Source organism: Schistocerca americana, chromosome 2, assembly GCF_021461395.2.
Source record: "Schistocerca americana isolate TAMUIC-IGC-003095 chromosome 2, iqSchAmer2.1, whole genome shotgun sequence".
Classification (NCBI taxonomy): domain Eukaryota; kingdom Metazoa; phylum Arthropoda; class Insecta; order Orthoptera; family Acrididae; genus Schistocerca; species Schistocerca americana.
The window spans coordinates 944,469,218-944,482,085 of NC_060120.1; positions in this window are offsets into that span (position 1 = coordinate 944,469,218).

The following is a 12,868-nucleotide window of genomic DNA, read 5'->3' on the forward strand; positions in this document are numbered from 1 at the left end:
TTGCTTATGTATGTTGGTGAAGGCGGATCGGTCTCCAATTGTAGCGCCTCCATTTTTCCGTTTTTTTTTAACAGGGTGTACCAAAGCTCTCCCGTCCGCACTGATTTTCGACAATGTTATAAGTTGCGCTAGGGACCGCATCTACCTTCTTTCGAAGTTAGCAGGCAACTACGCTGTTATGCGGCGGCTCGTTTCGGCCCATTCAACATCTGTCATTCAAGTGTAACGAGCGAGTAACGGAGTTTATATTTCATACCTGCCACAGCAAATTTGTGTTCGTGGGGTCTCTATTCTAATTCGAACGTTTGACTTACACTATACGTATTCGTTTCGCAATATCGTTTCTACGTCTTCCGTTAACTATACGTAGTTAACATTATGAAGACAATTAATAACATTTGTGAAATACAACTTTGTTTGCGGAAAACATAATGATGTTCGAAGTCGCCAGTTTTTCCACGACAAACGACTTTCAACAACTTATTATATGCATAATTGTTGCAACTGATTGCCGGGAATTGTATATATATATATATATATATATATATTTGAATTACGAAAAACAAATACTAAAAAAAAAAAAAAAAAGAAAAGAAAGGTTGCATAGGGCGAGATTCGATCCGGCGACCTTCGGTTTACGAACCCGAGCGCTTACCGCTGCGCCACGACGCTGTGTAGAACTATTAATCGTAGAGAGTATTTCACCGCATCGGTTTATTTTAACTGTCGATTTTCTCGACAACGGCTGAGAAGTGCATCTTGGTGCTTTGCCACATTACACCTCTGGCCATGAGCCTTTATTATGCTCAGTATGAATCGAATCTGAATTTCACAATTGGCGGCCTCCCCTTGTGAGCCTTTTACAGCCGTAACTCGCGCAGTGGATTTCTGCATGGCGATCAAGAAACTAGTTTCCAGCTGGCAACTAGAGCTCCGCACAGTGAGCCAACTGTATTAAACCTTGCAAAACAGTGTTCTTTTTAGTTTCCTTACGTCACTTAATTAGTAATTCGAAGTTGAAATTACAAAGTTCAAAACGGCCGATCGCATTTGACGGATCAAAAATTATAAATTTAGCGGATTCGGGTAAAGTATTGTGAGGTCGCTGATAACGAATTAAACGTCGAAATAGCCACATTGAAATCTTTTATTCGATATTTTACGTTCTTCAATTGATATGATAGTTATAATCGTCGCCTGTGTCTTTACTGCTTTCAGAAAGGTTGATCTCGTGCTGTGCATCAGGAGATGGCTGGGAAAGTAGATCTTTTACCTCAAGTGGAATCTATTTATCTGATTCAATTGTAATATTATGTTCTTTCAAGATGAATGAATCCGAATATGCCAGAAGCTGATGGAATGCGTCACGCATCGTTTTCTCGCGGGAATATTTGCGTCTATGATCTTCTCAGTAACGTTGGCCATCCTTATTCTGAGCTTCCCTCTTGTCTTCCGATAGCCAAGCAATCGGCAGAAGCAGCTTCGATTATCGTATATCCGTGCATCAAAACTATGTAGACTGATATGAGCATAGGGCATTATTGCAGAATATTGTGAATCTGGTGAAGTTTACACCCGACTGTCGAGAAACGTACGTTTCTTCGGTGTTCTTGATACATATGTTCTAGTTCTAAGCTTCTCTGTGCAGTATTTGAATAGTCCTGCAGAATTTTGCGACAAATATATTACTGCTCAGGGAAATTTTAATACTGTAAAAAAGAAAAATAATTTGCCAATTCGCGAAAAAAATTATAATCATAATTCCAAATAGCTCCCCAAGAATTCTATAGCAAACCCTAACGACAATTTTCCTGCAGATGATAGGTTATGAGATAATTGCAATAACGGCGACCTATTCTTATCGTGTGGCACTGCCACACGATACAAAAATGACCGTTCACTAAAAACTTGCAAATATGTGCAGGCAAATACATTTGAACGCGGTAACTATACTATTAAGCTAGTAAGAGAGCCATTTACGAGAGTGGAGCCAATAATTTCGGATAATGTCGGAAGTAGTATAGTATTAAGTCGATATACATCATTACACCAGTTAGAAATGTCATAAACATACCCTCTGGACTGCTACCATCTCATTTTATCCCGATGTGGCAGAATCTGATAAAAAATGTAATTAAATTATAAAAAATGAGCAACAAAGAGATGTTTCACTATATAAATAAGAGCATAGCTCTATATTTAAATGTGTTGAATTGGAAGTTGTGATACCTGTGGATACAGTCCTAGAGTACCATCATTTAGTTCCGAATCGCAGCGTTAAATAAGCTGGCTTCCTACGGAGTATTTTTTTTACAGAACTGTTCTCTATTGTTTTAAGTTTTGCTAAGCAGTTGTGGCAGTACCTTGTATCTCTTATTTTGTGTAGGAGGCGATGGCATATGAATTGTTCGTCGGATCCTGCGTAGAAAATCGGTCGCCGTGAAGTTATATGTACTTCATTTCCTTGTTACATAATTATTTTTTCCGTAAGGCTCTTTTGCGGCACAACTAGAAATAATTTCTAATATGCATTTTTCTCTTCTGTAACTCACTTTTTATTTCACTTCATGGAAGTACACTCTTCTAACATTAACTTCAGAAAAGAATGCACAGCAGCAGTTCTACATAATACGAGACCACAATGCCTTCCATCTGCATATTGCCTCGCTGACAGCCCGTGACGGCTACCTGGCCTCATATCACCACAGCAGGAAGCGCTCAACTCAGAGATATACCTATCCTGCTCAAAGACTACTCGTAATTCATTCTTAATCTGTGACAGCACGGTTTTCTCTCTCGTCCTCACTTTCAAGTTCAATATATCTACACCATGTGATCAAAAGTATCCGGACACCCCCAAAAACAAATGTTTTTCATATTAGGTGTACTGAGTTGTCACCTACTGCCAGGTACTCCATATCAGCGACCTCAGTAGTCATTAGACATCGTGAGGGAACAGAATGGACTGCACCGCAGAACTCACGGCCTTCGAACGTGGTCAGGTGATTGGGTGTGATTTGTGTCATACGTCTGTACGCGACATTTCCACACTCCCGAACATCCCTAGGTCCACTGTTTCCGAGGTGATAGTGAAGTGGAAACGTGAAGGTGCACGTACAGCATAAAAGCGTACAGGCCGACCTCGTCTGTTGACTGACAGAGACCGCCGGCAGTTGAAGAGGGTCGTAATGTGTAATAGGCAGACATCTATCCAGACCATCACACAAGAATTCCAAACTGCATCAGGATCCACTGCATGTACTATGACAGTTAGCCTGGAGTTGAGAACACTTGGATTTCAGGGCCGAGCGGCTACTCGTAAGCCACACATCACTCCGGTAAATGAGAAATTACGCCTCACTTGGTGCAAGGAACGTAAACATTGGACGACTGAACAGTGGAAAAAGTTGTGTGGAGTGACGAATCACGGTACACAATTTGGCGATCCGATGGCAGAGAGTGGGTATGAAGAATGCCCAGTGAACGTTATCTGCCAGCGTGTGTAATGCCAACAGTAAAATTCGGAGGCGGTGGTGTTATTGTGTAGTCGTGTATTTCTTGGAGGGGACTTGCACCCCTTGTTGTTTTGCGTGGCACTATCACAGCATTGGCCTACATTCATGTTTTAAGCACCTTCTTGCTTTCCACTGTTGAAGAGCAATTCGGGGATGGCGATTGCATCTTTCAACACGATCGAGCACCTGTTCATAATGCACTGCTTGTGGCGGAGTGGTTACACAACAATAACATACCTGTAATGGACTGGCCTGCACTGTCCTGACCTGAATCCTACAGAACACCTTTGGGATGTTTTGGAACGCCGACTTCGTGCCACCCTCACCGACCGTCTTTGATACCTCTCCTCAATGCAGCACTCCGTGAAGAATGGGCTGCCATTCCCCAAGAAACCTTCCAGCACCTGATTGAACGTATGCCTGCGAGAGTGGAAGCTGTCATCAAGGCTAAGAGTGGGCCAACACCTTACTGAATTTCACCATTACCGATGGAGGGCGCCACGGACTTGTAAGTCATTTTCAGCCAGGTGTCCGGATGCATTTCATCACGTAGTGTATATACTATTTCACATTACTTCATTACATTTCACAGAGAAAATGAAAGTAATTGAGGCCGGTCGGAGTCGCCGTACGGTTCTATGCTGGAGCCGAGCGACCGCTACGGTCGCAGGTTCGAATCCTGCCTCGAGCATGGATGTGTGTGATGTCCTTAGGTTAGTTAGGTTTAATTAGTTCTAAGTTCTAGGCGACTGATGACCTCAGAAGTTAAGTCGCATAGTGCTCAGAGCCATTTGAACCATTTTTCACTCTCGACATCCATGGCGAGGTCCATCTTTGCAACCACGACTCCATGCGGCGCGGTACAGATGGGCCCAACGACATGCCCAGTGGACCGCTCAGGATTGGCATCAGGTTCTCTTCACCGATGAGTGTCGCGTATGCCTTTAACCAGACAATCGCCGGAGACGTGTTGGGAGGCAACCCGGGCAGGCTGAACGCCTTAGACACACTGTCGAGCGAGTGTAGCAAGGGCGGAGGTTCCCTGTTGTTTGGGGTGGCATTATGTGGGGCCGACGTACTCCGCTGGTGATCATGGAAGGCGCCGTAACGGCTGTACGATACGTGAATGCTATCCTCCGACCGATAGCGCAACCACATCGGCAGCATATTGGCGAGGCATTTGTCTTCATGGACGACAATTCGCGCCCCCATCGTGCGTATCTTGTGACTGACTCTTTTCGGGATAACGACATCGCTCAACTAGAGCGGCCAGCATCTTCTCCAGACATGAACCCTATCGAAAATGCCTGGGATAGATCGAAAAGGGCTGTTTATGAACTACGTGACCCACCAGCGACACTGAAGCATCTACGCTGAATCGCCGTTGAGGAGTGGGACAGTCTGGACCAACAGTGAGTGCCTTGATGAACTTGTGGGTAGTATGCCACGACGAATACAAGCACGCATGAATGCAAGAGGACGTGCTACTGGGTATTAGAGGTACCGGTGTGTACAGTAATCTGGACCACCACATCTTAAGGTCTCGCTGATGGTGGTACAACATGCAATGTGTGGTTTTAATGAGCAATAAAAAGGGCGGAAATGATGTTTATGTTGATACCTATTCAAATTTTCTGTACTGGTTCCAGAACTCTCGGAACCGAGGTGATGCAAAACTTTTTTGATGTGTGTTAAACTAAAGTTGGTGAGAACGTTTCAGAACATTACCTGTTGTGCACTTGGGCTGCGGAGCCGACTTTAACAAACAGTCCATTCTGTTTAGTGCTTTTGCCGGATTTCACTCCTCATTGAGTTGCAGTCGGATGCTTTTTTCTTTTCATTTTCTTTACCTACTGTTTGTTATCGGCTCCGACGTACTTGAAAAGACTTGATTGTTTATTCATTAATGTAAATTGGTTCCCCTGTTAATTTGTTCTCGTTACCGCGGATCGGAATTAAGTGTTTCGGGATAGGTTTAAATTCGTCATTTGTTAGCTTGAATAACAGGGTGGATGGGGAGAATAGATCTCAGTGGTACAGCTGGTCAGACCTTGCTCAGCTAGTGCATTCGGTTTTGAGATTTTTATTATGTGAATGTTAGAGCTCGTCCTAGTTAATGTTGTACCTTTGCTTAGTTCTACCAGATTAGCATTGCTTCTTGTAAGTTTTAGCCTTATTGCATTACGCTTCCACCAGGACTTGTTCTTGTTGCTGGTTTACTATCGAGGAGTCAGTACCTATTGCCGTCAGATACAGCTCATTCTTATGCGTATTTGTGGGATTTAGATTCATTATTAGTATCAATTTATCGTGTCGGACCTACTTTAGCACGGTCTAGTGCAGCATCTCGATGTGGCATGGAGTCAACAATCGTTGGAAGTCCCTCGCAACATAGTGAGCCATGCTGCCTCTATATCCGTCCATAATTGCAAAAGCAATGCTGGCGCGGGATTTTGTGTAAGAACTGACCTCTCCATTAAGCCCCATAAATGTACGATGGGATTCTTGTCGGGTGATTGGATGTGCAAATCATTCGCTCAAACTGTCCAGAATGCTCTTCAAATAAATCGCTAACACTTGTGGTCCAGTGACATGGCGCATTGTCATCCATAAAAATCCATCGTTGCATGCGAAAATAAAGTCTGTGAATAACCATTTCCAGACAATGATCGGTTCAGTTGGACCATAGGTACTAGTCCATTCCACGTAAACACAGCACACACCATTATGGAGCCAGCACAATGACAACTTGGGCCCATGGCTTCAACGGGTCCGAGCCACACTCGAATCTTACCATCAGCTCTTACAAACTGAAATCGGATGGATGGATGGATGGATGGAGAGGGTCGTATGGGCGCACGACGTCAAAGTCTTCAGCGCCCTCTCAGTAACAGATTGAGACGGGTGTCAAGAAAAGACTCAGAACAGTAAGATAAAATATAACGTAAAACGTAACATGCTTGGAAAAATATGGGCCTACCCACACCGAAGCGTGGGACGAAGCATGCCGCCAGCAGTAAAACATGGACAACACAGGAAGAAAGTGGTAGAGGGAGCAAAAACAATATAACAGATAGCTGGTTGACCGCAAGGAAAAAAGGAGGAGCCAGCCACTGTGCAATACACTAAAACCTCCAGCCTAAAAGTTTAGGCCAGAGTCCAGACACATCACAAAACTTTAAAACCCTAGACACACACGTCTCATCATTAGCTAACACACAGGGCAGATCCCCATCAACTTGTGCTTCTGCCCTTGCATCACGGTATAAAATGCAGTCTGTTAAAATGTGGCGGACAGAGATGTGCACACCACAAGCATCACAAAACGGGGGAGCCTCGCGCCGTAATAGAAAGCTATGTGTGAGAGGACAGTGCCCAATCCGAATACGAGATGGGTGAGGGTCACTTCTTCCCGCCTGAGGAACCGGCAGGAGGAACGCCACGAGCGAGTTGTTGACTTCACCAAACGCAATTTGTTGGCCGTCACCGCCAGCCATTCTTCCTCCCACAACTCCATGCACTTCTTGTGGAATACAGAAATGACAGACTGCAAGGGAATACGACACTGGACCACATCCTGCTCTCTGCAGGCCTCCTTGACAGCCCGATCGGCCTGTTCATTGTCTCATATTCCTACATGACCAGGCACCCAGCAGAAGGACACCTCCTTACCCCGCCGTTGGAGCAGGTACAGTTGGTCATATATCAGCTGGACCATCTCCTCAGTTGGGTACAGATTCTCAAATGATTGTAAGGCATAAGAGAATCGGAGCAGAGGAGAAATCGATTGCCCCGAACACGATTCATCCGCTCCAGTGCCTTCAGGATCGCGTGGAGCTCCGCTGCGAAAACGGTATATTCATCAGGGAGGCGAATCCCGGTAACATGATCAGGGAACACTACAGAACAGCCAAGGAAATTCTTCTGTTTGGAGCCATCAGTGTAAACGACGGTAAAACCGTGATGAACATCTAAAATGTTAAAAAACAGAGATTGGAATGTAAAATCTGGCGTACTATCTTTCTTAAGACTAGTCAAATCTAAAATAAGTCTGGGTCTGCGGAGGAGCCAAGGTGGACAGTTCATAGCATTCTTTTTTATCTTAAGTTCGTTTGTATGTGCTATTACGGGAGCAGTCGAAATGTACGTTCTATCCTGTGAGTGCTCAGATCAGACAACATCAACAAGCTTACTCGGGCTCCTCTAACCAGGTCACGGTCTTACAGTCGACTAGGGTCCAACCTATATGGTCACGAGCCCAGGTGAGGCGCTGCAAAAGATGTCGTGCTGTTAGCGATGGCAGTCGCATCGCTCTTCCGTTGCCACAGCCCACTAACGTCAAATTTCGTCGTACATCTAACGTTGATTTCTGCGGTTAATTCACTTAGTGTTGCTTGTCTGTTAATGCTGACAACTCTACGCCTATGCCGCTACCGTTGTTGAGAGATAATGCCTGGACTCTGGTATTCTCGGCACAATCTTGACACTGTAAATCTCGGAATATTGAGTTCCGTGATGTCGGCCATTGTGACCGAGCAGTTCTAGGCGCTGCAGTCTGGAACCGCGCGACCGCTACGGTCGCAGGTTCGAATCCCGCCTAGGGCATGGATGTGTGTGATGTCCTTAGGTTAGTTAGGTTTAAGTAGTTCTAAGTTCTAGGTGACTGATGACCTCAGAAGTTGAGGCCCATAGTTCTCAGAGCCATTTGAACCAGTTCCCTGACGATTTCCGAAATGGAATGCCCCATGCTTGTATCTGCAACGACCATGCCGTGTTCGAAGTCTGTTGATTCCCATTGTGCGACCATAATCACGTCGGGAACCTTTTCTCATGAATCATCTGAGTACAAATGACAGCTCCCGCAAAGCGCTCACCTTTTATACCTTGGGTATGCAGTACTTCTGCCATCTATATATGTGCGTATCGGTATCCCATGACTTTTGTCGCCTCAGTGTATACTCACAGTTAAATGAAACATTATTTTGCCAATTACATTGTAACAGCGATGTGCTTCACGACGTATACAAAAAGTTACGAGGATCACTCCAAAAGAAATGCACTATTCTTTAAAAAAATCCGTCTTTTATTCTACATGTTTGAAAGTCTTACAGTGTGTAGATACATCCTTTAGGAACACTATTTTCATTTCTCCACATAATTTCCATCCCTCTCAACTGCCTTACGCCATCTTGGAACCAGCGCCTGTATACCCGCACAGTAAAATTCTGGACCAACCTGTTGGGGCCACTGTTTGGCAGCGTGCACAAGGGAGTCATCATCTTCAAACCTTGTTCCACGAAGAGAGTCTTTCAGTTCGCCAAAGAGATGATAGTCATATGGAGACTGTAAGGCGGAGGTTTCAGTGTTGTTCATCCGAATTTTGTGATCGCTTCCATGGTTTTTTGACTGACATGTGGCTGTGCGTTGTCGGGCAGCAGCAAAACGTCCTGCTTTTGCCGATGTGGTCGAACACGACTCAGTCGAGCTTGAAGTTTCTTCAGTGTCGTCACCTATGCTTCAGAATTTATGGTGGTTCCACTTGGCATGATGTCCACAAGCAACAGTCCTTCGGAATCGAAAAACACCGTAGCCATGACTTTTCCAGCAGAAGGTGTGGTTTTGAATTTTTTTTTCTTGGGTGAATTTGCATGGTGCCACGCCATTGATTGCCTCTTCGTCTCTGGTGAAAAATGATGGGGCCATGTTTCACCACCTGTCACAATTCTTCCACGAAATTCATCTCCACCATTCTTGTACTGTTCCGAAAGTTCGCTGCATAACTGTTTTCTTGTTTCTTTGTGAGCCACTGTCAACATCCAGGGAACCCACCTGGCACAAACCTTTTTTAACGCCGACACTTTCAGTATTCTGCAAACACTTCCTTCCCCTATCCCAACGTAGCGTGACAGTTCGTTGACTGTGATGCGTCTGTCAGCAGTCACCAATTCCTTAACTCTCTGCACATTGTCTGGAGTGTGTGCAGTACGAGGCCTGTCGCTGCGAGGACAATCCTCAATATTGCCGTGCCCGCTTTCATCACGTAACCTGCTTGCCCACCGACTAACCGTACTGCGATCGACAGCAGCATCTCCATACACCTTTTTCAACTTCTTGCGGATGTTTCACACTGCCTCGTTTTCACAGAACAGGAATTCTATGACAGCACGTTGCTTCCGACGAACGTCAAGTGTAGCAGCCATCTTGAAGACATGCTGTGGCGGCGCCACTCACGGGAACAGGTTGAACTAAGTTTGAAAACAAGCGGGAAGGATGTATCTACACACTGTACAACTTTCACACATGCAGAATGGAAACTGTATTTTTACAAAAATAGTGTGCATTTCTTATGGAGTGACCCTCGTATATTGAAACTACAACAAAACCAGTGTTTTTTGCACACAATCTGTTCCTCAACACAAGAAACTAATAGCTGACAATAAGGTCGGAAGAAGCATATAGTTTACGCTGACGTCACTAAATGTCGGGTAGTGCTGGAGGAACGAATCTTATAGCAGTGGTACAAATTAGGAAGACCTCATCCCTATAAACTGCCGATGTTAATTCATTCCTTCTGAAATCCCATTATCGTAGATTTATCCTCAAATTGTGTTTCGATGTTAGGTACCTGACGGACAGCAATATCACTCTAGCTAATGTTGTTTGGAGCGCGGAACGGCTTAACGCCGAGTAGGTACTCGACTTGATTGTCACGGTAACGGGCGAAGATGATGGTGAATGATGGTTGCGACCCCAGTCGGCATTAACGCAGAGGGCAACGTGCCATCAAATTACAATGCGAGGCTGACAACCTACGCAGCCGATGCCTGCTAAAAGCCGATTACGGACGCCCCTGGCACGGCAGGGACGCGCGCGCAGCTGGTGTACATAATTTGGCCGGCGCGCTAGCAGGTAGTACTAGTCCCCGGGGAAATCTGACGCCGCCACTCGGACCGGCAATGCGGGCACCGCCTGCGTCCCTTTAAACAAGCGGCACAGCCACTGCGTTGAGGCCATCTACGTGTTGCGCGAGCGCCTCCAGCGGCCACGAACAAGCGCCCGTGTTCACCAGGCTACCAGCTAAAGGAGACGCCACAGCTAGCTCACTGCACGCGTAACAACTTAAGGGGACTGGCCCGTCAACACAAGGACAAAATCTCGACAAACTTGTTAGTTTTGTAAATAGTGTAGCTCAGAGCATAAGACTTGTAAGTCCGTGTAAGGCTTATCATATTTTAAGAGATGGTTGGTTCAAATGGCTCTGAGCACTATGCGACTTAACTTTTGAGGTCATCAGTCGCCTAGAACTTAGAACTAATTAAACCAAACTAACCTAAAGACATCACACACATCCATGCCCGAGGCAGGATTCGAACCTGCAACCGTAGCGATCGCTCGGTTCCAGACTGCAGCGCCTAGAACCGCACGGCCACTCCGGCCGGCTTTTAAGAGATATTTTGGGAACAATCTGATGTGTGAACTACAACTTCTGGTCTCAAACATTTTTGTCTTGCTAATGAAATGAAGCACGTTAATTCTAATAAATGAAAAGCACTCGTTTGCTTTTGTCCTACAATATTACTTTCGTTGTTAACCGGTTTTCGGCTTACAAGGCCATCTTCAAACATATACTGACAAGGGAAACTCCCCATCGCACTTTAGTCCATGACACCACATCGTAACTGAAGCACAGCAGAACATACAGCACACCTATTTTCAAAGCGTTTAGTCGTACCAGAACAATTTTTGGTATCCGTTCACATAAAGATGTTAGAAGTCTCAGTTGGGTTTTGAGTTCTAGCGTGTAATTAATTCTCTAATGATTTTGCGTCACTAACACGTTAAAGACTAGAAAGTCAAGAAAAATAATTAAGAACAAAAGTCTGTTTTTAACAGAGTTGTCTGCGTGAGGGGGAGAGGGGAGGGGGGGGGGAGGGGGGGGGGTGGACTCCAGTGTGTGTGTAGATTCTTTTAAATTACTCTAATATTGAGGCTTTCTTCGGCAGAATTTTATCGAAGTAAACTTTTTCTTGTTCAGAAAACTACGGATAAATTTTTGACACAAAAGTTTAAAAATAGATTTATTGAGAGTTATTCCCGTAAACTTACACTCAAATGGGAAGCAAACAGGGGAGGATGGGGCGGTTGTTACAAAGAATGGCGGAGAAATGAGGACAAGGGGATGTGAGGAGATCATGGTTTGATGAAGACTTGAGGATACCATATGTGGCAGATGGTTTTGGGAAACTATCCCTTCCTCGAGCTGGCGCTGTCCGCAAATCTCCGCTTTCATGGGGTCGTGTACGCTTCTTTCCCGACACCACCAGTACCTAAGGGGCCTCCATACGTACAGTATTTATTAGCAATACTACAGAGGCAGAAATTAATGATGCATATTGCCGAAACTTTAATACTGAACTTTGTGATTCACAAATACGTTACAACATCAATGTACTAATTCGCCTGTAATGTAATTCTAGCTGTAACTGTCCATATTTCTACCATAAGGAGCCAGTATATGCGGTACAAGACAACCCGGTCCTTTGTACACATTTAAGTACTTCTGCTGTGTGACATTACGAGTGTTGTGTCGTTTCAGGACGGTTTGGACAACAAAGTACGATCACAAGCTTCAAATAGTCACTCTAACGGTTCAGAGAATCATACAGGTGGATGCCATAACGAATGTCGTCGTAAGCGAAAGTAGATCATTATAATCTCGTACAAGCCCCTAGCGACAGGATCAGTTAAGGATCGTTATAGAAGTGGGTGCAGAAGAAAACAAAACAATAGGTTTCCAGGATCGATATCGCATATAAGACCACGCAGAGACCCTGGACACAATGCTTCACGTCTACAGTGGCAGTTCCAAACAGCTACAGGACTGCAGGTGTCAACACAGATGAGAAGAAAAAGGCTCCACGAGAAGGGACTACGTGCCGTAAGACCCCCTCAAAACTCCTCCGCTAAATCGGAGAGTGGCTCGTGTCACATCCGCACGAAACCACAGTTTCCAGGCTAGGCAGCAGTGAAACAAAACACCTCGGATGAGACCCGTATCAGTCCGCACCCTGACAATACTGTGTGGAGACAACGAGGAAGACGTTTACACTCTAACTGTATCATAGACTACCACCTTTATCAAGGCTGACTAAATTCTGTGTGTACGTTGAGTTGTCAACGGCCTTTTCGCAGTGGTAACACCAGTTCCCCTGAAAACACCGAAGTTAGGCACTATCAGGCCTGGGTAGCACTTGGATGGGGGACCGTCCGGGTCTGCTGAGTGCTGTTGACAGCTGGGGGTGCACTCATCCCTTGTAAGGCCAGTTTGGAGCCACTTGCCTGAGAAGTAGCGG